Below are 22,488 nucleotides of genomic sequence, written 5' to 3'. Positions count from 1 at the left end.
TGTATTGTGTCAGAGCACCTCATATTTGCAGGGAACTTTGTTCTAGCTAAGACAAGACATAGACTGTGTCATAATACAGGAGTGATTCGGTCAGCATTGCCTTCAAGGTGTTGCCCACAAACAAGGGGAGATAAATTCCCTTCCTAAATGAGATGGGCATATATACCACAAGCATAATGACACTGTTAAATCAAGGAAGAAATTATGTTTTTCAGCTGCCAGAAGTTCCCAGTCCAGTGCAGCTCACTTTGTTCTCACTCCAGTGATCCTCCTTTCGCAAATCAGGATGAGTGGCTGCTCAGCATAGCTGATTATTTTTTTGGTGTTTTTGCTTTCTTGTCCCTCACATCTGGTTTCCCAGACCTGCAATGCTAACTTCCTCCTGCTCTCTTTGCCTCTCAGAATAACCTGCCTCACTGCTCTAGCATCCCACAAAATTATTCACTTAGTCCCATGCAATATCCCATGAGTACCTCAGCCCTCTACTCAGACTTATCTTCTTATGCTTCCTTGACTCTTCAGTGACCAGGATTTTTAAAAACAAAACAAACAAAAAAGTCTGTGCAAGATTCTTCATTTTTTTTCCTACTGTGCCTATTTTCAGAAACTGGAACACCTACTTGCTTTTTCGTCTTTGCTCAAGACCAATTTTAATTACATAGCTTTTCTATAGTAGCAAACAAACAATTTTTTTTTCTGACCAACTCTCCTCTCCCTGTTCCATAAGGAATCCTGCATGTTTACCCTGCCTGAAATTGTGCATGTGAACGTAGTGAAAACTTCTTTGTTTCAAAGGCATTGTCTTTGATGGCCCCACCTATTACTCTGCTTTTCCCTGGCCTTTCACACCGAATCTTGGTGCCCCTTTTGTATCTATATACTCTCTATAAAAATATATCTAAATATATTTTCATGTAACTTTTATTCTATCAATTTGTCAAACAAGCAGAAACTTCTGAAAATAGCTACAAAGAACTGACCTTTATGGACAATGTGAGTGACATCTTTTTGTCACATCTCATGATATTGGTCAATTCTGATAAGCACAGCTCAGGAACGGTTTGAGCAACACTGCATACACCGCACACTCATAATTTTAATTGTAAATTCAGTCAAATTGTCGTTACCAGTCTATCCAAATTATTTGACATGTATTTTTAAGGGCTGTCTGCCCACTCTCATCTTATTTTATGATCTTATGTGGTTTTCACAATGCTGAAAGATAAATTTCTGGTCACAGTTTATTTTTTTACAACAAAATACAAATTTCGTGTCACACTTTAGAAAATGCCTTAAGAAAATCCCCCACTGTCAAAGGCTTATAAGGAATTAAAAGGTGGGTTAGATGGGTTTAACTTATGATGGTAGAGAAACTTAGCACAAAATCTCCTCTTCCTTAATAACTTATGAATTAGAATTATGAAATAAAATGTCCAAAAAGGTGTCTGTAAACCAGTTTGCAAGAAGAACATACTCTGCTATATAAAGGGGAAGGATCTCTTATTAAAGGACTGAGACTTGGAACATCTGAGTGCTCTTTCATGTTGTTTACTCACTGTTGACTTGAAGCCAGTGATAGAAACTCTTTAAATACAACAGTGGAGAACTGGGCCCTGAGAGACATTGTAATAACAAATTACCCCTCTCTTTCCTCCTCAGTTATCTCCGTCTGTGAAATGGGAATAGCCTGTTTGTCAGAGCACACTTTTGAGACATAATTCATTAATGCCTGTGAAATGGTTTGAGAACATTGAATGGAAGTCTCTGTTCAAGTGTCAGGTATTATTAGCTCTGAAATGAAAGCTATTTTATATTGCTGCATCAGGAGCTACTTGAAGTCTCTTGTTCTATACAAATGACAAGCGGTACACAAGTGACATTTCTTTTGGCTTAAAAGAACCGTCTATCCAGCGCTGAAGGAATGGATTGTGCTGATGAAATGACATTAGGGAGCGCTGCTAACACACTGAGCGAAGTCACACGTTCCAGAATGTTTTGATTTGGGGAGTCAGAGAACCCAGAAAGAAAGAAGGTAAATGAGAAAAGAGCAAATGGCAAGAAGAGAATGGTTGGGGCAGGAGGTAGGAGAATGCGGTGGAGGAAAGGAGGAAGGTAGACAGAGCAGGACAGATAATTTGAAAAGAAAGCGGGGAGGAAAATTTGGGAAGAAATTTTTAAAGTGACTTTTTAATTAAAATAAAAAGGCAGTGGATGTGTTTATTGCAAAAACCCCACAACTTAGAAAAACAAGGCTGTAATGCCATCTTGGGGTTTCTGGTGACATCTCAATCCAGCAGAGCTCTGCTCATTTGGTTTGTGAATGTCAACAGAAACCCCTTGATGCCATTGAGGCTCACAGTGCCTCTCATTGATTCTGTATTATTTCAACAGTGGAAAAATAACACCTTTATTTTCACAGCCAATGTGTCTCACACTGTGATAGAAATGTACATGGGCTTATTGAATATCATCTCTGTTCATTTTTATCTAACTTCTCTGTTATCACTATGGATTAGAAAGATATGTGTTCTTTTATGACTATCACATGAAAGATTATTTGTCAAATATACCACAGTCCAAGTCTTTATTAGTCTAAGGGATATAAACTATTCTGTCCAGCTGTCTTCTGCCATCTATTATTTTAAACTCACCTTACCATTACAAATATTACCCCAAACAAGCCTCTTATTGATCCTTCTGATGTTGTGTATACATTTTCTCATATTTCACAGACAGGATAATCAAACTGGAATTAAACTGACTTTGTGAAATGAGTGAGAATATGCACCATTTAGTCATGAGTATGCATAAAATGTATCGAAACTTTGAGCCCAGCTGTAAAAAGTGCAGAAAGTCTTTAAATTTTGCTGAAAGAGAAGAGGTTCAGAGTTGATATAGGTGACCAAGTGGTATGTTGTCTCCTGATCTCCAAAGAATTCAGGTAAATGGGTGTACTGGATCTGGCTGAGATGAAGTTAATTTTCCCCATAGCAGCCCTCATAGTGCTGTGCTTTGTATTGGTAGCTAGAAAGGTATTGATAGCACACCAGTGTTTTGGCTACTGCAAGCAGTGCTTGAACAACATCAAGGCTGTCTCTGCAATGTTTCCGCCTCTCAGCCAGTAGGCTGGAGGTGGGCAAGATCTTGGGAGGGGGCATAGCCAGGACAGCTGACCCAGACAGACCAAAGGGATATTCCCTGCCATATGACATTTACTCACTGATAAAAGCTACAAAAAATGGGGTGGAGGGCATTTGTTATTACAACATTTGTTTTCTGGAGCAACCGCTACACATACTGAAGCTCTGCTTTCTGGGAATGGCTGGACATCAACTGTTGATGGGAAGTAGAGAATAAATCTTTTGTTTTCATTTGCTTCCCCGCATGTCTTTGCTTTTGCTTTTTTAAACTGCCTTTACCTTGACCTACGAGTTCTTTTCATCTTATTTTCTCCCTCCCTGTCCTGCTGAGGAGGGGAGTGATAGAGTGGCTGTGTGGGCACCTGGCATCCAGCCAGGGTCAACCCACTACAATAGGAAACAATGCCATTGTAAAATGTACAGACTAAACTATACTGGTCCTGTGCATGAGTCACAAAAATTCCATTAATTAGTTGCATGAAAGTCAATTTCACTGTCTGTGATGACAGTGGAAAAGACCAACAGCTAAATTATAGAAAATTGAAACGTTATTCTGTATAGAATGCTCCTAAAATAGACATTCTTATCATTGAGTAATAGTCAAATAATCACAGATTTTCTTCTTCACAGATTTGTTTCTTTAGAAACAGCAAAATTCTGAAGAAGAATTTTATAAGAGAAATTTATGTTACAGTAACTGAGCTGACATTTCCTTGTGCCTTAGAAAATAATTTTGTGACTGAGCTGAATTCATATATGCCTAAACCTTCCCCTAACAATCATCTGCCTATCTAGTCTGGGCCAAAATCCCTTTAGCAGTAAGAATTCCACCACCTCCTTACTAGGTTGGCCATGTGCTTCTCTCCTTACAGCTGGGAGACCTTTTCACAATTTCTCAGCTAAATCTTCATGGCTTCAGAGTGAAATGGTTATTTCTTGTCCTGCTTGTGGTGGACATGGAGAAACTGATCACCAGCCTAACCACAACATCTTTCTGCATAAGTGAAGATGTCATCATACTGTCATCTCTTTTCACCGTCATCTCATTATTCACAATCTTTCCCCATTGGTCATATTTTTTAAATGGCTCTAATTTTTTGTTGCTCTTCTATGGATTTTCTCTCAGTTGTCAATATAACTTTTGAACAATGATGCCAAAAACCAGCCATCAATTATTTTGTAGAGATCTTGTGTGTATTGCAGATGATCTCTGGTGTCCTGCTCAGATCCTGCTGCTAAGACAGACATCATTCCAGAATGATGCTTTGTGTGACCCACACTCTGCCTTTGACTTTCTCTACACTGCAGTACTGGACTGTAGTGCTGCTGTCTGTCCAGGTATTCTTTATCTTGTGTTTGTATATTTGATACTTGCTACATAAGTACAGAAATTATTTTTGATATTACAACTCCAGAATGTCTTGCACTGGGTCAGAATTTTGAATACACAGGCACTACATATTCTGGCTGAGGGTATGCATTCACGTCTGTGAATTGCCTTGAACCCCTACTAGTGCAGTAAAAGGCTCTTATTATTAATCTTAAATAAATCTGTATGTATTACCTCACTTTTTGGTGAGCGACTTGATTTCAGAATTTTAAAATTATTCTTAATTTCCTTTGTCTTTTTTCTTAGATATGAGCACTTCATTCTAACAGTCTTTGATTATCAAAACTTTATTTAAAACATCAAGAGTTATGTGCAGATACACTTGACCTGGAGTGAAGTATCAGGAGTTTTTAAACATTTAACTTATAGTGTATATTAGTATGAAACTAAGTTGAGCAGAACCCATTAATGTCACAGTGATCGGTTACCAATGGAAATAAATAATTCATGATGAAGGGAATTAGTCTAATTAGCAGGCAGTTTGAGTCCTTTGATAAAACTCAGTTCTAATTCCGTGAAGGGCAGGAAGTGCTGTCATCAGTCAGCCCTGAAAAGATTAGCATCTATTATGAATGAGGTTAGACACCCTAGTGAAGTCATGTGTGTCCTGGAGACAAACTTAATATGTTGCAGGATGGGACACAGTTTGTCTCACCAACACATCATGATTCCTACTGGGCTATTGTATGTAATAACAAGCAAAGATCAGTGCTCCTTCCTATCATTCTCCCCTTGTCCATCATTCTGACAACTGTGCAAATACATTTTCCATGCAAAGCAAAGAATGTGCCTTGAATACTTGTAAAATTGCATGAGATGTCAAAGAAAATATGTTACCTTTTCTCAGCAACCTAAAACCAAACAAACTGAAGTACCAGTGTGGAAAGAGGCTTTAAAAACACATCTGGTAAATATATGGGGTGTAGAGGGAGGTGTATCAGTTTTCAAGTACGTTGATTGAATTTGAAAACACTATTGTCATCTGTCATAAGATGTGCCAATAAAGCTATAGGCATAGCTGTGCACGATAGAAAGGTTTTAAAATAACTAGTGATGCTATAAGCTTATAGTATTGCATGGATATATAGAAGTCACATCCTGGAAAATTGCCTTAAATACTGTAAGTAATGCCTTAAAAAAAAGGAAAAGCTTCTTTGTGTTATGTATTTTCATTTAGAAATGCTAGCTGGTTCATTTGAGGAAACTAGCTGTGAGCTGTGCAAGCTTCACAGTTTTGTACTACATGCTGACGCAACATCAGCTGTGTTTCCATTTTTGCTTATGAGCCTTTTGAAATTATATGTTTCCGTTTTGCAATTTGATGCAATAATGAAGAAACTCCACATTTGTACGTTATTGTATTGCCTGTTTTTATTGTAGGAAATTAATTGCTCCTTTTATTTATGTTATTAAAGGGGGAGAAAACAATTTTGCAGTATTTTATCATTTGCTGTAATAATTATCATACTAGTAATACAATGGAAGACTTAGAGTATATTATGTTCAAATGTCTGAACGGCACTTAATATGCTGACACTTGTGGCTGGGGAATGTTGGTATTTGAAGTACACTGAAAAAGGTAACAGTAAGTTACTAAAAATATCCCTGATAAGCTCAAGATGATTTAGAATATGGAAAAAAAATAAGTGTAGTCAAGATAAGAAATTATTTTCATAGAAACAGAACGATGTAGCAACTTAGGTGTCCACCTACTGAATGACAATGGAGCACCGATGTTGCAGAGTCCCAGAATCAAGTGCTACACTAACCTCAACTAGATTCCTAGATGAGGTTAAAAAAATAGTGACCTTCTCTGCAGGGTTTATTGCTCTGAGCTCTTGGAAAAAAGAAGCTATGCAAGGTAGTCGACCTTGATTTGTTCATTTTTATCTTAAACTAGCTTGCTAGTAAAAGTGAAGACAAAATTCAGCTGCATGAACTTTTGAGGGTTTCAGTCTATCAGCTCTGTGTGCCTCTTAAAAATGACCGACTGTGTGGGTGTGCCTTGGACTAGTGAATGGGTTTGTTCAACTCATTAAAATGAATTTATTTATACATACGTGTGAGCAGGTGCATACTATATAACCACTGTTTTTATCACCATGTTGGCGGGGCGTGGTGCTTGGAAGCAGAAAAGTGATGTTCTGGAAAACTTGCAGTATTAGGTACTGGTTTAGGCAACTCACCACATGTGCCCTGAAGTCACATAAGATGATTAGAGAAAACAGGCAAAAAATTGTAACAAAAATATGATTTTGTTAGAACTCTCGAGGTCCTTATCTGGCCGCCTAGCTTTGGCTGTTGTCACAATATACAGGAGCTTCTTGTATAATTCACTGGTATATGGAGTTCACAGACTGGCTAGTACACTTTTTTCAGGTTAAAAATGCTGCTGGGTGTAAACATAAGAGTTTATAAAAACATCCTTTGTTCTGTCTATCCCAATAACGCCTGTACCAGGTCAAATATTGGTAATATCCACCAGAGAGAGAAGTAGAGCAATTAATTCCTTCTTCCAAAAGCTCTCCTTCTGTCCTTTCCATCTAAGAAAGGCTGACATGACTCAACATAGATACTTTGCCTTTTTTTTTGTCTGTGAGGTGCAATAAACTTTTCAGCAGCTGTTGTTTTTTCCAGATTATTCCCTTCAGAATTTGAAGGATGAAGCGTAAGTATGAGGGTGAGGGTTAGTGGCCAAAGGCTGGTTCTGTCCAGCTTTGCTCTGTAGCTCTGTGTGAGGTTTCCACCGGGCACTGTGTGGTCTGATGCTGGTGGGCCTGAATCATAGAATGGTTTGGGTTGGAAGGGACCTTTAAAAGTCATCTAGTCCAACCCCCTGCAGTGAGCAGGGACATCTTCAACTGGATCAGGCCATCATGGACAAATCCAGCCCTTTCAGTCAAAAAACCATAAGTAGTTATATGGCTCAGCTGTGTTCCTACTGAACAAAGATACATGCTCTAAGTGCAACCAAAGTATAAGTTCCTAATCTCCTGATTTTCCTTGAATGTGTTTAAACAGTACCCTATCCTTATTTTCTGTTTATTTTGCTTTCAGTACCAGGAAGTTGGTACTGGGAAAGGGCTAACTGCCCAGCATTTCTGACTCATATTGCTGTATTCCTATGACAAAATCCAAGTTCTTATCTGCTGGGACAGATGGAGTCACTGCATCAGTAAGGAAAGCTGGGGAGGTCACAGTAGCTCTCGTGTTGTGTGACAAAGAGGGCATACACCTCAGGTGGCCGTGCCACTATGGAGCTGCTCTTTCACATTGTACTGAAAAAGTGAATTCTGCAGGACTTTGATATTTTAAAAACCAGCAAGTTAGTGAAAGAAGATGCTTTCACTAAGGCACTCTTTATCTTGGCAGCTGTCTCACCTATCCCCTCACTGAGGCATCCTTATGGGATATCATCCATTAATCAATTCCTCTCCTTCCTGCTATTTTGTAACCGGTGTTTGCGTGTCATCCCATGTCTCTGTTGTCCTTAATCCTCACTTGCACCCTCCCACCACACCAATACAGCGATATATTGCAGCAAAGGACATGTCATCCACATTCACAACTAAATCTATAGCACACTGAACCATTTTCAGGGCTTACAAAAGGGAGTGTAACAGCCCTATGTTAGTCCATTCTCACTAACTACTGATGACACTTTTAATCTGTTCTTGCTGCATGTTTTACTCAGGGGCTCTTGTCATGTGTGTCAATGTGAGCCACCTCTTTCATAAATAAAGGACAAAAAAGGACTGTTTAGATCTTCTCAAAAATATAGAGCTAAAATTGTCCTGATGAATATAACACATTGGTGAAATGTTCATTCTCAGGTATGTCTTTGATTTAGCATATATTAGTCTACCTCAAACCAAACAAAGTTTACTTTGTGTAGATAGGATGGAAAGGGACTCAAGTAAGGTTACAGGAATTTTCGTGAGGAAAGTGTTCAATTCTAAGGTCATTGCTGGAAGCACACAAACCTGAGCATATAGCAGCATGACAGGCAGGAGAAGAAAGAGATTATAGAGGCTAATATTGCAGGGACATAGAGAAAACAGTGGGATGCGAAGTCGGTAGCATACACTGAAGGAGCTATCCTGAGTGCCACTGAAAAGAAACTGGAACTTGAGCTAGGCAGAAAAGTAGTGAGGCAGCTGAGTTTTTGAAACAATACTGAGAAATAACACTTTTGACATTAGAGGCAAGTGAATTTTTTGCTGCCTTAATTCTAACTGGTTGTACTTCATATCATCCCCTGCCTGTCATCACTGGGTTTGCAGATGAAAAATGCAGCTCATACTCTAACTCTCTGTGTGAATCCAATCCAGAGCAAACATTTTGGGAGCATTTCCTTTCTTTTGAACAGAATGGAAGCCCTGGTTAAATTGAGAGAGAAATGTAGACACTCTATTAACTGCACCCTTTGTGACCCAAGAGGAGGAAACAGATTTGCCGTCAGTTTAAGAGCCCAAGACACTCCTGTGGCAAGTTTGCTGTCCTAATCAATGGGAGATTCTTGTTCATCCAGCAATGCGAAGTCTGGTGTAAATAGCTACAGTAAATTAAGCTCTTATGAAAAGTCTTTAATTAAATAATCTTTTGTATTTATTTGCTGATGATTGTCTCAATTTCTATTTTTTTTTCTTTTTTTTTTTTTCTGCTCCAGCTCTTTCCCTGTCAATGCCTGAGGCCCTCTTCTCTGCTGCTGCTTTCCCTCAGACTCACAGCGTCACTGGGAACCTGCTGAGAGTGCCACCAAATGAGGCAGCAGTGAGAATCCACTGGTAGGATGCTCTTTCAAGTACTACACTCAAATATCACGTTCTTGTCTGCATTTTCCATAAAGAAATGAAAAGAATATGAATCAGTATTTATATTTATCAGTTGAACTCAAATCCCACTTGGCTCAATTATGAAATGTGCGGCCTCTCTGATACATAGCGCACTGCAACGTTTTGACAGAACTTTGCTTGTTGAGGTGTTTGTCTGCAAACAGAGTAACACCACAACCTTCTCCTATAATATCATGTGTAGGAATGCAAACTGTATTTTACTAATACACCAAAATTTTGAGGCTAACAAACCTTCTCTGAGCAGTGTACTGTAACTTCTGTTCCATAATTAAACCAGAACCCCTCTCCTGGACAGGTTCACTTGACTTTGCCTTTCTTTGAGTAATACACCTTCAGACCAGTGCCTTGTTTTGATATATTACAATGATAGACTGAAGAGTTCATGTAATATATCATCACAGTCAGCTGTTGCTGGACGCCAAGGATTGAGAGACCGAGCCAGCTGTTTTTCTGATCTATTCTGGTAATGCATCACCAGATGATGGAAACTGATAATGTTCAACTCCAAAATGACACCACCCAGAAAAGAAAGAGTCCAGAGGTGCAGATTCTGTATAATGAGGCATTTGAAGTATGAAAAAGGGCTGTAAACTCCTGGAACAAGATGCTGGTAATAAATCAGCTTTCTATAGTATTACATTAACAATGTGGCTACACAGGTACACAGACACTGTTGTGTGTAATCTGATTACCAGGGCCTCAAAGGTAGCCCTAGCAGCAGTTTAACCTTCACTTCTCTTACAACTAAATGTTCACAATGCAAGCAAGCCAGAGCAAGGGACAGGGCAGAGTTACATTGTCTCAACAAATTCAAAGAGTCCGAGATTCTTCCTTAGTTTGGAGTACCGTTAGAGCCGCTCAGATGCCACACTTCTGGTGAACTGAGCCCAACTGTGGCAATGGCAGTACTCCTCCCCTTGGCCCTTGGTGGGGCATGCTGTGTCCCAGAGGGGCAGAGTGGGCTGGCCCAGAGCGCTGCAGTTGTGACTGACTTTTCCTGCAGTTTGACTGAAGACAAGGAAGGCTCCTTTGGCTGTCTCTTCATGCTCTCTCTGTTCATCTTTCTTCTGTGACACACACACAGAGTCAAGCCAAGCAGTAACTGATCCCCAATTATTAACATTGATTAAAAAGAAAATTATTGGAACAGGTAGCAATTCGGAACATTTGCCTGCTAAACTCTATCTCCTTGATAAAGTGGGATTGGGTACCTGTAAAAATATTTCCTCTGAATTTACTTTTAACCTCAGGGTATGCATGGGAAAACAGGAAAAATGGAAAATTATTTTTTAAAATAATGAGCTATATCTTTACTGGTAGCTCTTCCAAATACATCTTTTTTGTTAAATGCAGTACTGTTTATAACTTTGTATGTGTAAACCTCCTTATATCTCTGGCAAACCCTTGATGGTAAATGAGTCCTGCCCTCAAACTTTGCTTTTTATTTATGGAATGTTTACAAACAAACAAAGGCTAAGTATGTTTTACTAACAGTAAGCATACTTTTCTCTCTGCAGTCAGATATTATAAATCATGGGAGTACAAGACACTAAATATGGTTTTGTTGCATGTGATTCTGAGTCAAAAATATTCCAACCTCATATATACAAAGATCCATACCAGTACAACTCACTCTGCTAGCTCATATTTAGTCAAAGATTTCTGAAGAGAAGCTTTGCCTGGCAGACTTCATACTGGATCAGGTAGTTTCACAGCCTATCTTTTCATAGCCACCATAAGGCTAGCATAAATACTGTGCCATGTGCTGTGACTTACCCTGCAGAATAGTGATTGTGTGCTCATATCTGACCTGTTGTCAGTACTGTAATTTATTCTCTTCATCTTTGGTACTCCAAAGATCTGGGTGCTTTCAACCCCTGCCTGCCTTTCTCTCAAAGCCGATGCTTAGCAGTTTGCAAGGGCAAGTTCTGTAGAATCACATCTGTAATTTATTTCCTGCAGTTGATTGTGGGTACAAAATTCCAAATGCAAATGATCTCAATAACCCAATGAAGATTTCTTGATTTTAAAAAAAGAAACACAAGAATTTTCTGTGCTTGCTTTTTCAGACCAGCTCATTTCATCCCCAAGATTATACACATGATTGGCAATCAACCTTGAAGCATCACAAAAACATTTTACTCAGTCTTGACTGCTCATCTGTTATTTTATGTTTATTTTGAAAGTATTTTTGCTTTTCCTTTAAACATTCTGGTTAACATGTATAAAGGGCAGAAGATCACGTATCAGGAGTTGCACTTGCAAGGGACCAGTGGAGAGTGTCAGGTATACATTCCCTCTGTGACACCATTTTGTCACAGTTAAATAATGATCATTAATATCTCCTTGAATGAGACTTCATGGAAATTGTAGTTCTGAACATGCAATCAGCTCATTCATGACCTAATAAGTGTTACCCTAAGCTAGCAGTTGACTGACACTCAGCCATTTTTGTAAAATTCACCTTATATGCTACTATTAGACACTGAGATAGCACTTTCTCTTTTAACTTTTGGCACACATCAAGCATCTCATTTCTACTTTATGTGTGGAAAAATCACAAAATTTTTGTTTACCTCTCCTCATAAACTTGGACAATATGACAAGTTTCTAATCTAAATAATTGTTTAAGATTAATACAATTATAATTATTATGCTGATAATAACACATTATTTCAGCTGACAATACATTAGTTCCATAGGGAGATAAACTGCAAGGCCATGGATTTGTCTTGATAACAAAGTGGATTACTGTTAACTATGACTGTAATTTTTCCATCTATGCACAAAGAAATCTCTCATTGAGTTCATTGTCTTTTGACTGACTGCTGGTAAGAGTTTTCTCTACGTGTACATAATAGAACTGGATCCCAGATTAGTATGATATCACTATTGATATTCTGCTGTTGTCTAAATGAGCTCCAAAAGCCTATACTGTTTCTTAGCACTGTAGGAGTAGGACTTCTGGCTATGAAAATGCCTCTTAAAAATCATGACATTCAAGATAAATAAGAGATTAAAACCCCCTGTGAATCTATTAGGATTTTACAGGGTAGGTTCATAAATGAGAACAACAAATCTTAAACTAACTAATATTTCCTGTATGTAGCAGCATAGAGGAGATGGCTCTACGTGCATGATCTTCCACCATTAAACCAGAGCCATTGCTATACTGGTGATACAAACTTTGGACATTACAGTTCCAGCCTCTAATTATGATTTTAGGCTGTAGAAGTAATCTCCTTTATCCCTGATTTTTATTCTCATTCTGAAAAGTATCTAAGGACACTTGATGAAGAGAAGGATATTTCACAGTGATCATGTTTTTGTAGGAAGGCAAATGCACAGAACTGCATTGTTAAAAATCTTCAGTTTGAGTGTCTTCAAGGAGCTTTGGATCAGACCCCAAGTTTTACTTAACACTTACTTACTTACCAAAACTTTTATAATCAAAACCGGTTAAGAAACCATATATGTTTTGTTTAGTTCATCTGCTTCACGTCTTTCCTGTATGTTTATCAGTGTGCTGTGCTGGTTTTCTTTGTCTTTACAGCATACCTTGTCTTGAAAAAATAATTAATTAATCCATGTCAAGAATATTATATATTTTTTTTTTAATTTTGATAATTGTGATGGACATTTGTTTGCTAAAAAAAATACATTTCATACCACAATACTAACATTAGTATGCAAATCAGTCGACTGTAAAATTCATTTTGGTGCCTCCAGGGCAGTATTTTTATAAATACAGAAACATAATCATGCAACTTCCAGAGGACTCAAAATAATTATACAAATTTACAATGATGCCCAAGGCAGTGTCTCCTTTTAACTGTCTGGTTTTAATATAATTTAAATCTTGTTAAAACTTAATTACCAATTCTCTTCTGTTATCATTTAGGTGGAAGAGCTGAGGTCTAAGCTTGCTGTTTGAGAGAGAGGACTTCATCAGAGAAACAAAGACAAAATAGGACAGTACACAGAAAAACTTGGTAAAGGAAAAGTCATTGCAGACAGTGATGAGCAGAATATACATACGTCTATGAACATCCACATAAGGTGGAACTGAGCTGATGTCTTGTATGATTGTAATGTAAATAGACCAGCATATATATAAACCTAAATGTAACATTTACATCTACGGATACATACTTATATAGTATATAAGTATATAGTATATATGCTTATATAGTGATTTATTCATTCACACTGGTATAGCTCAAGCTGTATCCACCTGGGAGGGGAGTTGCAGGACTAATGTTTTTGTCCTCTGTCCATGTTCCCCAGCTGTTCTCTGTCTGGGGGATGGTTGCTGCTCAGAGCAACTGTAAAAGTGGGTAGCTCTAGCGCCAATACTGACCTGGCTGCAGGCTTTAGGCAATGTGTGGAGGGGGCACATTTTGTGGGGAATTTCTGCTGTTTGAATACCTGTGGATCCATGTTTATTTTTTAAAGCTGTGCGTTTGAACAAGATAATCTGTTCTTTTTCTCCATGGCTGATAGAAATGGGTACAATGGCAACTCGACCTCTGTATCAGAGGTATGACGTCAGGCAGAGGGCCTCAGCTTTGTACCCCAAATGAAGCACCTGGTAAGCAATTTAAAAGAAATTTTGCACTGTCAAAACCTGATTCTTTGAACTGATGTATGGAAGATTCTGTACCCATTACTTTTTAATGTCTTATGCAAAGATCTCAGCAATGTCTTCTATCTTTACATTAAAGGTAAAGCAAAGAGCAGGGCATATGGCTTCGCTGCGCTGTGATGCTGCCTACTGCCCCCTCCTCTTCCCCTCAGTTTCACCTTTGCTGCCAAGAAAGATGAGGAATATAGAAAACAGAGTAGCTTCTTGATTTCCTCCATCAGTGATACACGTCCCATCAACATGGAGACTGCTGCCTCAGGTCTTTTCTTTGTGTCATGTTTGCCAGCTAGTGTTTAGTTACAAGTGTCACTGTCTGCTCCTCTGCTTTGAACTAGAACACATTTCTGTTAGCCTTCACATCCAACTGAAAGCAGCTTTGCATTGATTTAATTCACCCTTTTAGTATGACCGTACTCACAATGAGGGATGTGCATCCAAACTTCCAGCTATTGCACAATTGCCACTGGGCATAAATTCAAGTGATTTGGCACAGTGTCTGGTTGGGAATCAATTCCCATTGGTTGATTCTGTCCAGTGTGTGCATTCCTTTTGATTGAAATGCCAGGCATTTGTTAGCATTACTGATGCTGGTGACAGTCATCCTCATAGCACTTCTCTATGCTTTCAGATTGTGTATTCATTGAGTGTTAATGGAAATAAGAGATGGAAAATATTAGAGAAGGCACTGTGTTACAGATTTCACATACTTGCCTTATTGCATTAACAAATAACCTGTTCATTTGCAAATATACAAATTAATCATATTTGTGACTGACACTTCATATGCCTCAATTTTTCCTAGAATGATAATGCTTAAATTTTAAGATGTCAAAATTATGTTTTTGTTTAACTGCATAGACTACTCACAAGTCTTGTAGCTTTCATATAGAAATGGTATCCTTCAGAGCTAGAAGTATGGCATATATAATAAGCCTCTTTAATTTGTAAAACCTTGACATTTAAATCAAGTGTTAAATAGGCTGTCATTTGCACCTGTGCAATTGAATTTGAAGTTGAGGGGTTTCCTGAGCTGGACTAGGTTGTAAATATGTTGGTTTAATTGGACTGTAAATACATTTTCTTCTAATCATTGTTTGCCATGCAGCATGACTGCAGTGGGTGTCAAAATGGAGGTGTGATATTTTCCAAGTTGTTGCTACTCGGGCAGAAGATATGAAACAGCAACAAGAGTCTGAAGATGACCTTGCTAAAGCTGACCCTGCTTTTACTGCAGAAAATGCTGCCTTAAATATTTTAAATATGATAATGTGTCTCTATTTCTTGCTCTGAGGTAGAATTATTAGAATTTTTTCCCTGGTTGTAAATTCTAGATCTATACTTCTTACAACTGAGATTTGTAATCTTGTCAGCTTTTAGGTAAACCTGATAGAGTTGAGACCTTTTCTGAACCTACTCGAGCTGTAACCAATGTGACGCAGGACTATTGGAGCCTTGTGTCTCCAGGGGAAAATGTCCAGAGGCCTGAGGCTAGAAAACTGCAAAGATATGCCTGGAGAAGGTAATTGAAAAAGTGATGTAAGTACATTTAAGAAATGTGATATATTTGAACAGTCCAACTACATGAAGTTTTATTGCTAGGCGTAGGTTTTCTAATGATATTTCAAGAAAATATCAAAGATCACAGAAATGGCAGGAGCTTGTCAAATTCCAAAAATGTTTCCAACTTAATTGCAAGCCCCTTTGCCATCTTATTTCTGCAAAATGTGGCATATTTAAACATTGCCAAAGAATACGCTTCTTAAATGTCAATATGTTTTTAGGCAATATAAAGGCTCCAAGATGTATGTCAAAAACCCAGATTCCCAGATGGGTGCCACAGAAAATCTTTCTCCAAAGAAGCTTCAGAAATTTCAGTCTAATGTACTATTAATGCAACTCTGTGACTGTTCTTGAGAGGGGTCTGTCATTATCAGGCTCCTTTGGACTGGACTACATCAGACAACCACAGGCCGAAAACTCAAGAGTGTTCGGCCTTGCTTGCTCTAACGTACTTTAGGCAGGCAGTCGCAAGAGGAGCTAACATCCACCTAACACTGTACTCTGTTCTTGCCATGCCTTGGAAGCCTGCAATTCCCAAATAATGCCTATGTGTGAAAAGGGAAAAAAAGCTCCCATTTGCTTTGCTTGAGGCTTGGGAAATACTAACTTCTATCATTCTGCTCAGCAGCTGGTAATGGCACTGCTGAAATGCCAAAGTAGATAGTGGTTTACAGCACACCTGTTTACATTGCCTCATCTCCTTTGTGCTGGATTCCTATGTAGCACATCCTGTCCATTTGCTACCAAGAAATAAAATATAGTGACCGAGAGAAAATTGCTTCAAGTGAAGGATTAATTTCACCTATGTAAGAAAGATGGCTATTGATACTGCATGCAGGAAACACTTATCATGCTGATGAATTTCATGTACCTGCTAGTGTCAGGCACCGAAGGTTCAGTTTCAACAATTGCATCCTTTGCAACTCTTGCAGGCTCTGAGGCCCAGTTAAGCACCAGCACATTTTAAAGTTGAAGTCTTGCTTCATGGGATGGCATGGGTAGATTGAATCCTACTTACTCCGTGTAAGGTTCCAATTCTCAGTCATTCTGTAGTAGCTCTGATGAGATACAGAATAGAGAGTAAGGTTACAAAGCCTTACAGTTGTTATATATCAATAGCTGTTAATTCTGGAGAGAAAAATAATTTTTTCATTAATGCTAAATGATTTTTTAACATTTTTTAACATTTAACAGATACTAAATTTCCTAGAAGATAAATCATCTTCTTTGTGCCCCACATCCCTGAAAAGGAAAGTGCAAACATTTTTGAAGCTTTAATGGGAGGAAAAATATTGTGGATTTGTTTTCTAGTTGCCAGCAGCAGTGTAACTGCACAACCCCTGCCGATGGGTTAGGCTAAGAACAAGACTAGATGTCGTACTGGATGCCTTCAGGTGGGTGAAGTAGTGGTTATTGTGAGTGATGGTGTGGCAGTCCCCAGTAGCAATACTGCAGTCATGGTATAGCAGGCTTACAGTGTCAAGGCTGTGTTCCAGTCTTCAGTCTCTGCTTTTTTCTCCAGTTATGCACTGCCTAGCCCAGGTTACCTAAAGTTAAATGATGGAAAAGTATAAATAAAAAGAGTTCAAAAGACACACTTCCCATCGTATTATACTGCAAAATTCTGTTCTCAGTCAGGAAGTAAGCATACCGGCTATGCCTCTCTTTAATTAGGTGTTGTTGTAAAGGACCAAGTAATTACAAAAATATGGTTGACAGTTCTGAGGTGAAGAAGATACTGATATACACTTCACATATTGCTCTGTCCCCCTTGGTACAAGGGAAAATCAAAGGCTTATAATACTGGACCTTACTCATTTAAAATTGTTTGAGACAATGGTATGGAGGAACACTGTTTAGGTTTCAGCCTCTACAGATGTCACTATCCATATCTTTGAGAATATAACCCCAGTCTTCCAAAAAAAGGAGTGACTGGAACTTTGTTGATGGCCATACAAAGTAACAACATACTGAAATGAAAAAGTAAAATAATTGACCCTAGTAGCTGACCATAAAACTGCTGAAAGCCTGAAAGGGGTATGGGATTTTCAGCTGCCTGTCTTCCAGTATGCTTTAAGGAATGTCTGTGCAGGGCTGCACACACATCCCTCTGCAGAAGTCCCATGTGGGAATGCAAAGCATGTCAGGAAACTCTGTGTATGAAGATCATATCTTGACTACTCAATAGGTGGAGTTTTAATTTATCCCGCATTGTTAGTCATTAATAGTTTTCTAATCAGTTCTGTCCTAGGAATTGTTCATGCCACTACTTGGAAGACCCAGTTTTGACCTATCGATCAATGAAGAATACAAAACGAAAAGTTGTTGCTTAAAATTCAGTTAATGATTGATCCGCTGGAGTTAATACCTTATTTAGATTAGACATTTTAAAGTTACATTTCTGCAAAGTAACGAATCTAAAACACTTTGTTACTTTGGTTTCTTACTGATCTGTTTCAGAAAAACAACAGTCCCTGGTGAATAAAATAAATAAATTACTGCACATTTCAAGTGGAATTTATGTTAGTAAGTCAGTCATTAGCCCAATTTAATAATGTTTGTCTCCAGAGATAAATTGCTTCCCATGCTTCCCATACGTCCCATATCCTGGAATGGCTAGAATATCCCTAGGATCATAGACTTTTAAAACAGTGATTGCAAAACACGATCAAGACATACAGTATTTGTGTAGTTTGCATGTAGATTGAAAGCTTTGTTTCATTTTTTCTTTATTGCGCTGTTGTTAGCAAATTGCTAGATTACCCAGAAGACTTGTTGAGATCAGAGAAAAAGCCTGCATAAAAAGGTTGTGCCTGATACTAAAGGTACTCAGAACTGTGGGCTTAAAAGAACCAGCATTATCCGTTTGAAAATAGCAATAGGAGCAATGGGAAAATACTATCCTGCAGTCAGTCTGAAGATGCTGACATCAGTGGGAGCTGCTCATGCAAAGTAAAGGCCAGAACTAAGTGTTATGTGCTATATATTGGCAGCCTTACTGAAGTAAAACTGCAATGTTCCCCCGAATTGTAATTACTTTTAATGACAATTTATAATTACTTTTTTTCTTTTTAACAAGCATAACAAAATAATGAAATATGTAAACTATATTTTGCTTTCTATCTATATGAGGTCATTTATTTAATTTTCCCTGTACTAATATATTTTTTTAGCTCTTACTAGTTAAACCTAAGGGTACTGTTGTTACATGAGGGAATATAGAAAAAGAGTGGGAGACAATTTATTGGTAAAGACAGACTTGTATTTTCAGGTCACAATAAATTTCAGTAAAGGGAAAATTTGGAAAGAAAGAACAGATTTTGTGTCAGAAGAAATAAACAAACTAACCTTCAAAATATATATGAAAAGCAAATTTGAAGCATTTTTTACCATTGCTGGTAATGTACACAAGTAGAACTTGTCAAGCTGGTATTTTTGTGGCACATGTTGAAATTTCCACAAGCTTCAAATTTTATTACCTGATTAATAAATCTTCATATATATTTTCCTTTTTTTTTCTTTAGGTAGATGAATTTCGGCAAAAGTTTATTAATTTGATAAGGAATACATTGCTGCAGTTATTGTTAAAACTGCAAAAGAAGATTATCTCAATGACCCAGAGCTCAACCAAAATTTGTGCAAACAAAATTTTAGCTGCTGCTGCACACAGTCCTTGGGTTGTTAACATCATTAAAGTCCAAGAGGTAGGAGTTAAACTGGCGTAAATTTCTTCAGCTTGAAATTTTAAAATTTTACTTCTTACAGCTCTTCTTTTCTTAACAAAAGAACTCTTCATGATTATAGCCATTAAAGGTACTAGAGAAAAAAATATTTTGAATGTCATAAATTATTTTTATACTGTGAGAATGGGTTGTGTATCATGGCCTTGCTTCATTTGAAGGGTCCTGCCCTTCCAAAAGTAGCTCAGCAGAATAGTCTCTGCACGAGGACTTAGAAGATCTGAATTTAATCCTGGTTCTCTCACTGATCTGCTGGGTGACCTTGGGCAATCTGTGTGCCATTTTCCTGCTTGCTAAAATGAAAATAATAATACTTACGGCCTTTGCAAAGCACTTTCAGAGCAGAGCATATGAATCAATAACATCTTATCCTTAAGTATGTGAAATAGCAGAGGGAATTCTTCCCACTTGCATTAGTGCACTTTTAGCATTTAGAAATGTGAAATTATAAAGATTATTGCATTGGAGGGAGAAGCCTAGAAGTGTTCCCCTAATCGATAAGTTGCCAGGTGGAATGCAAAGGAAAACAGTGCTAGGGTGATGTACCATTTAGTGTAACAAAGAAAGAATAAAATAAATATTTTCAATGCGAGTATGACAGCTACCAGTGCAGTCATTCTGTATGATATTGCTGGCTTGCTTGCTAGTGCTGTAGTAGAACAGTATAAAACATATAAACAGTTTGAAATCCCTGCACTAGTTTACAAGACTTTCAGTTTTCCTGGAGAGCTCTGTCAGCTTAGATAGAAGAGGAAAGCTAGAGTGAAGTGCCTTGGCTGTGAGTCCATGCCTTGTTCTGCATGCGGGGACTTCCTTCCCACTGGGGGGCTGCTGTAGCCTCCCCCACCAGCTAACCAGCACAAGTCATCCTGGCACAGTGTGGTTTACAAGGATGGCAGCAGGCACAATTTTTCACTTGTGTCCATAGGCGTGCTGACTTTCTGCAGAGCATTTTTGTGGTCCAGGCAGATGCATGAATTGTACTTGAGTAGTGTACATTATTTTTATACTGTCTCTTAGGATTTTTTAACAGCATTTTGTAACAGGTACTGCACAGGTCCAGTGTCACCTACTGTGCAGCCTAGGTAAGACCTGGCAGTAATTAAAGTATTTTAAACCATCTGCTTAATTGTATTAAAAATACACTGATGGGCTTGCACTGTTTGAATGACCTTCAGGAATCTATTAGGTTAAAGTAATTCCCTCTTGGCACTGTTTAACTAATTCCCAATGTTTGTTCTGTGAATTACAGCTGAGCTTTATACCGTTTTGTTAGTCTCACCTGCAGCAGAGCCCTACTTGCTACTACTGAGCTTGTACATTCCTCCTGTTCTTCTTCCCTCCACTTCGCCATTGCTGCCTGCCAGGCTCTTCATTGTAGTGGAGACATTGGGAACAGCATATAAGAGGAGATGGGCAGTGAAATCCAGCCCCTTTCCTTCCCAGCCACACTGGGAGCTTTGGCCCTGGGCAAGGAGAAAAGCTTGTTCCAGTTAGTGCCCGTGTGCTCTGGCTCCATGCCCAATATAAATCATTTGTCAGCCAAAGGACCAAAGTCTCTCCTACCAGGGCAGAACAGTGAGGCATTGTGAATCTGGCGGAGCAGTGTGATGAATTTTCACTTCCAGCTTTCTCTTATAGCACCTCAGTTGAGAGTGTCTGCTCGCCCCTGGCTGAGACCCCATAACCAAGCACAGGTGTTTCCATCTGCTTTCTCAGCAGTGGCATTAGGCATCATAGCTGTGTTGCAAGATGGCCCTTCTCAGATAAACAGAAGTAGCTTCCAGGCCCAGGTGCCTCAGGAGCCATTCAGAGGGCAATGGGTGAATGGGAACATGTCTGTTGGGAGTGGTCTGACATAGCTACCTAGAGGACCTTCCCCGTAGGGCTGCTATGGAGGCACAGGGCATGGCATGGCAGCTGCTCATCCCAGCTCCTCCAAAATGGGGAGGCTGCAACTGCCTGTGGCTCTGTGCTCCACAGACACAGAAGGTAGCGTTGACCATTCACATTGCGTGCCCAGCTCAGTCACCCTCATGCCTCTCTGTCAGGAAGAAGGCTCTGGAAATTAAGGAGAGAAGGGCTCCTAAAGATACAGATAAGCATTGTAGACTAGTGGGCTTACTTTGATTTTCATTAAGCATAAATTAAAGTCAATCCTTTAATAGGCGTTTGAGTCAGCCCATCATGCAGTTGCTTGAATGTTCCATCCCTGCCACATGGGCAAGAGTCAGTGGGTAGTTTGTACTGAGATCAAGCCCCACCCTTTCTATTTGGAAATCCCCCTTACTGTTTAATTAAATTGCCTGGATGTCTCCCCCAAAAAATGCTGTGTAAGTATCTAATAATCTGGATTACAAATATTGGGATAGTATGAGGTAATACTATTAGATTATCTCAGCATAAACTAAAATAAGATTGTAATGTTTACCCATTTTGCTTGATATATATGCAAAAAAGAAAATTTGCTGTTGGGTGTGGTACAATGTTTATGATTAAATGCTTTGTTCATACTTGTATGTCAATCTATTAGTGTGCTGTTAATTCAAATGTTACTATGATGTATTTTATCGCCATTAGCACATTTATCACAGGTAGATGTGAAACTTAGACAAAGGTGTACATTCTCATTAATGATGAGCAGCCTATTCATCTTACCAGAGTGTAATTAATGTTAGTTACAATACTTAATTTTTCACTGTTTGTCATGGTGCATATTTAGCATTTCTTCTGTCCTTTATCAATCTGCTCTCCTATCATATGAGCACATGAAAAAGATATATGTAAGTATCTGACCTGTTTTGATGCCTAATTTTTATACTTTTCCAAGAACTGGAATATTTTTATTCTTATGCTCTAGCCAGCACGGTTAGTTAAAAAACCAACTGTATAGTGTTGTCTGCTGCCTTGGGTTCTGGGTTAGCTTTCTTTGCATTAATAATATTGACAACCAGGCAATGCAGTAAAGCAGGGCAGATAATGAAGACACTGGTGAGCAGTTGCTGTAGTGTTGTGCTGTGCTTGTGTGAGGTTTTAATGGTCCTGATTGTTCTCCTGGATTTTCAGATACTTGGTTTTTTTACTATTATGAATGTTTCTGCTAGTAAACATGTTGTGTGAGTAATACAGCTCTGAAAACAGTACGATCATGGTGTAT

At 38.5% G+C, this 22,488-nt stretch overlaps 1 long non-coding RNA gene across 2 annotated transcripts in view; it reads right to left on the bottom strand.

Moving 5' to 3' along the window:
• The window catches only part of LOC147600210 (uncharacterized), a 111,860-nt gene that overhangs the window by 59,628 nt on the left and 29,744 nt on the right, over positions 1-22,488 (bottom strand). The window contains exon 4 of one of the 2 annotated variants that reach the window (XR_015258927.1): positions 17,067-17,138. This is a non-coding gene — a long non-coding RNA (uncharacterized LOC147600210). Of the gene's footprint in view, positions 1-17,011; positions 17,139-22,488 lie in introns of those variants that run through there. The other variant, XR_015258926.1, reaches the window with a different exon arrangement.

This window comes from Chlamydotis macqueenii, chromosome 6, assembly GCF_036417535.1.
Source record: "Chlamydotis macqueenii isolate bChlMac1 chromosome 6, bChlMac1.mat, whole genome shotgun sequence".
Lineage (NCBI taxonomy): Eukaryota > Metazoa > Chordata > Aves > Otidiformes > Otididae > Chlamydotis > Chlamydotis macqueenii.
Note: the sequence above shows the minus strand (reverse complement) of the source record. Positions and strands in the feature narration are given on the sequence as shown.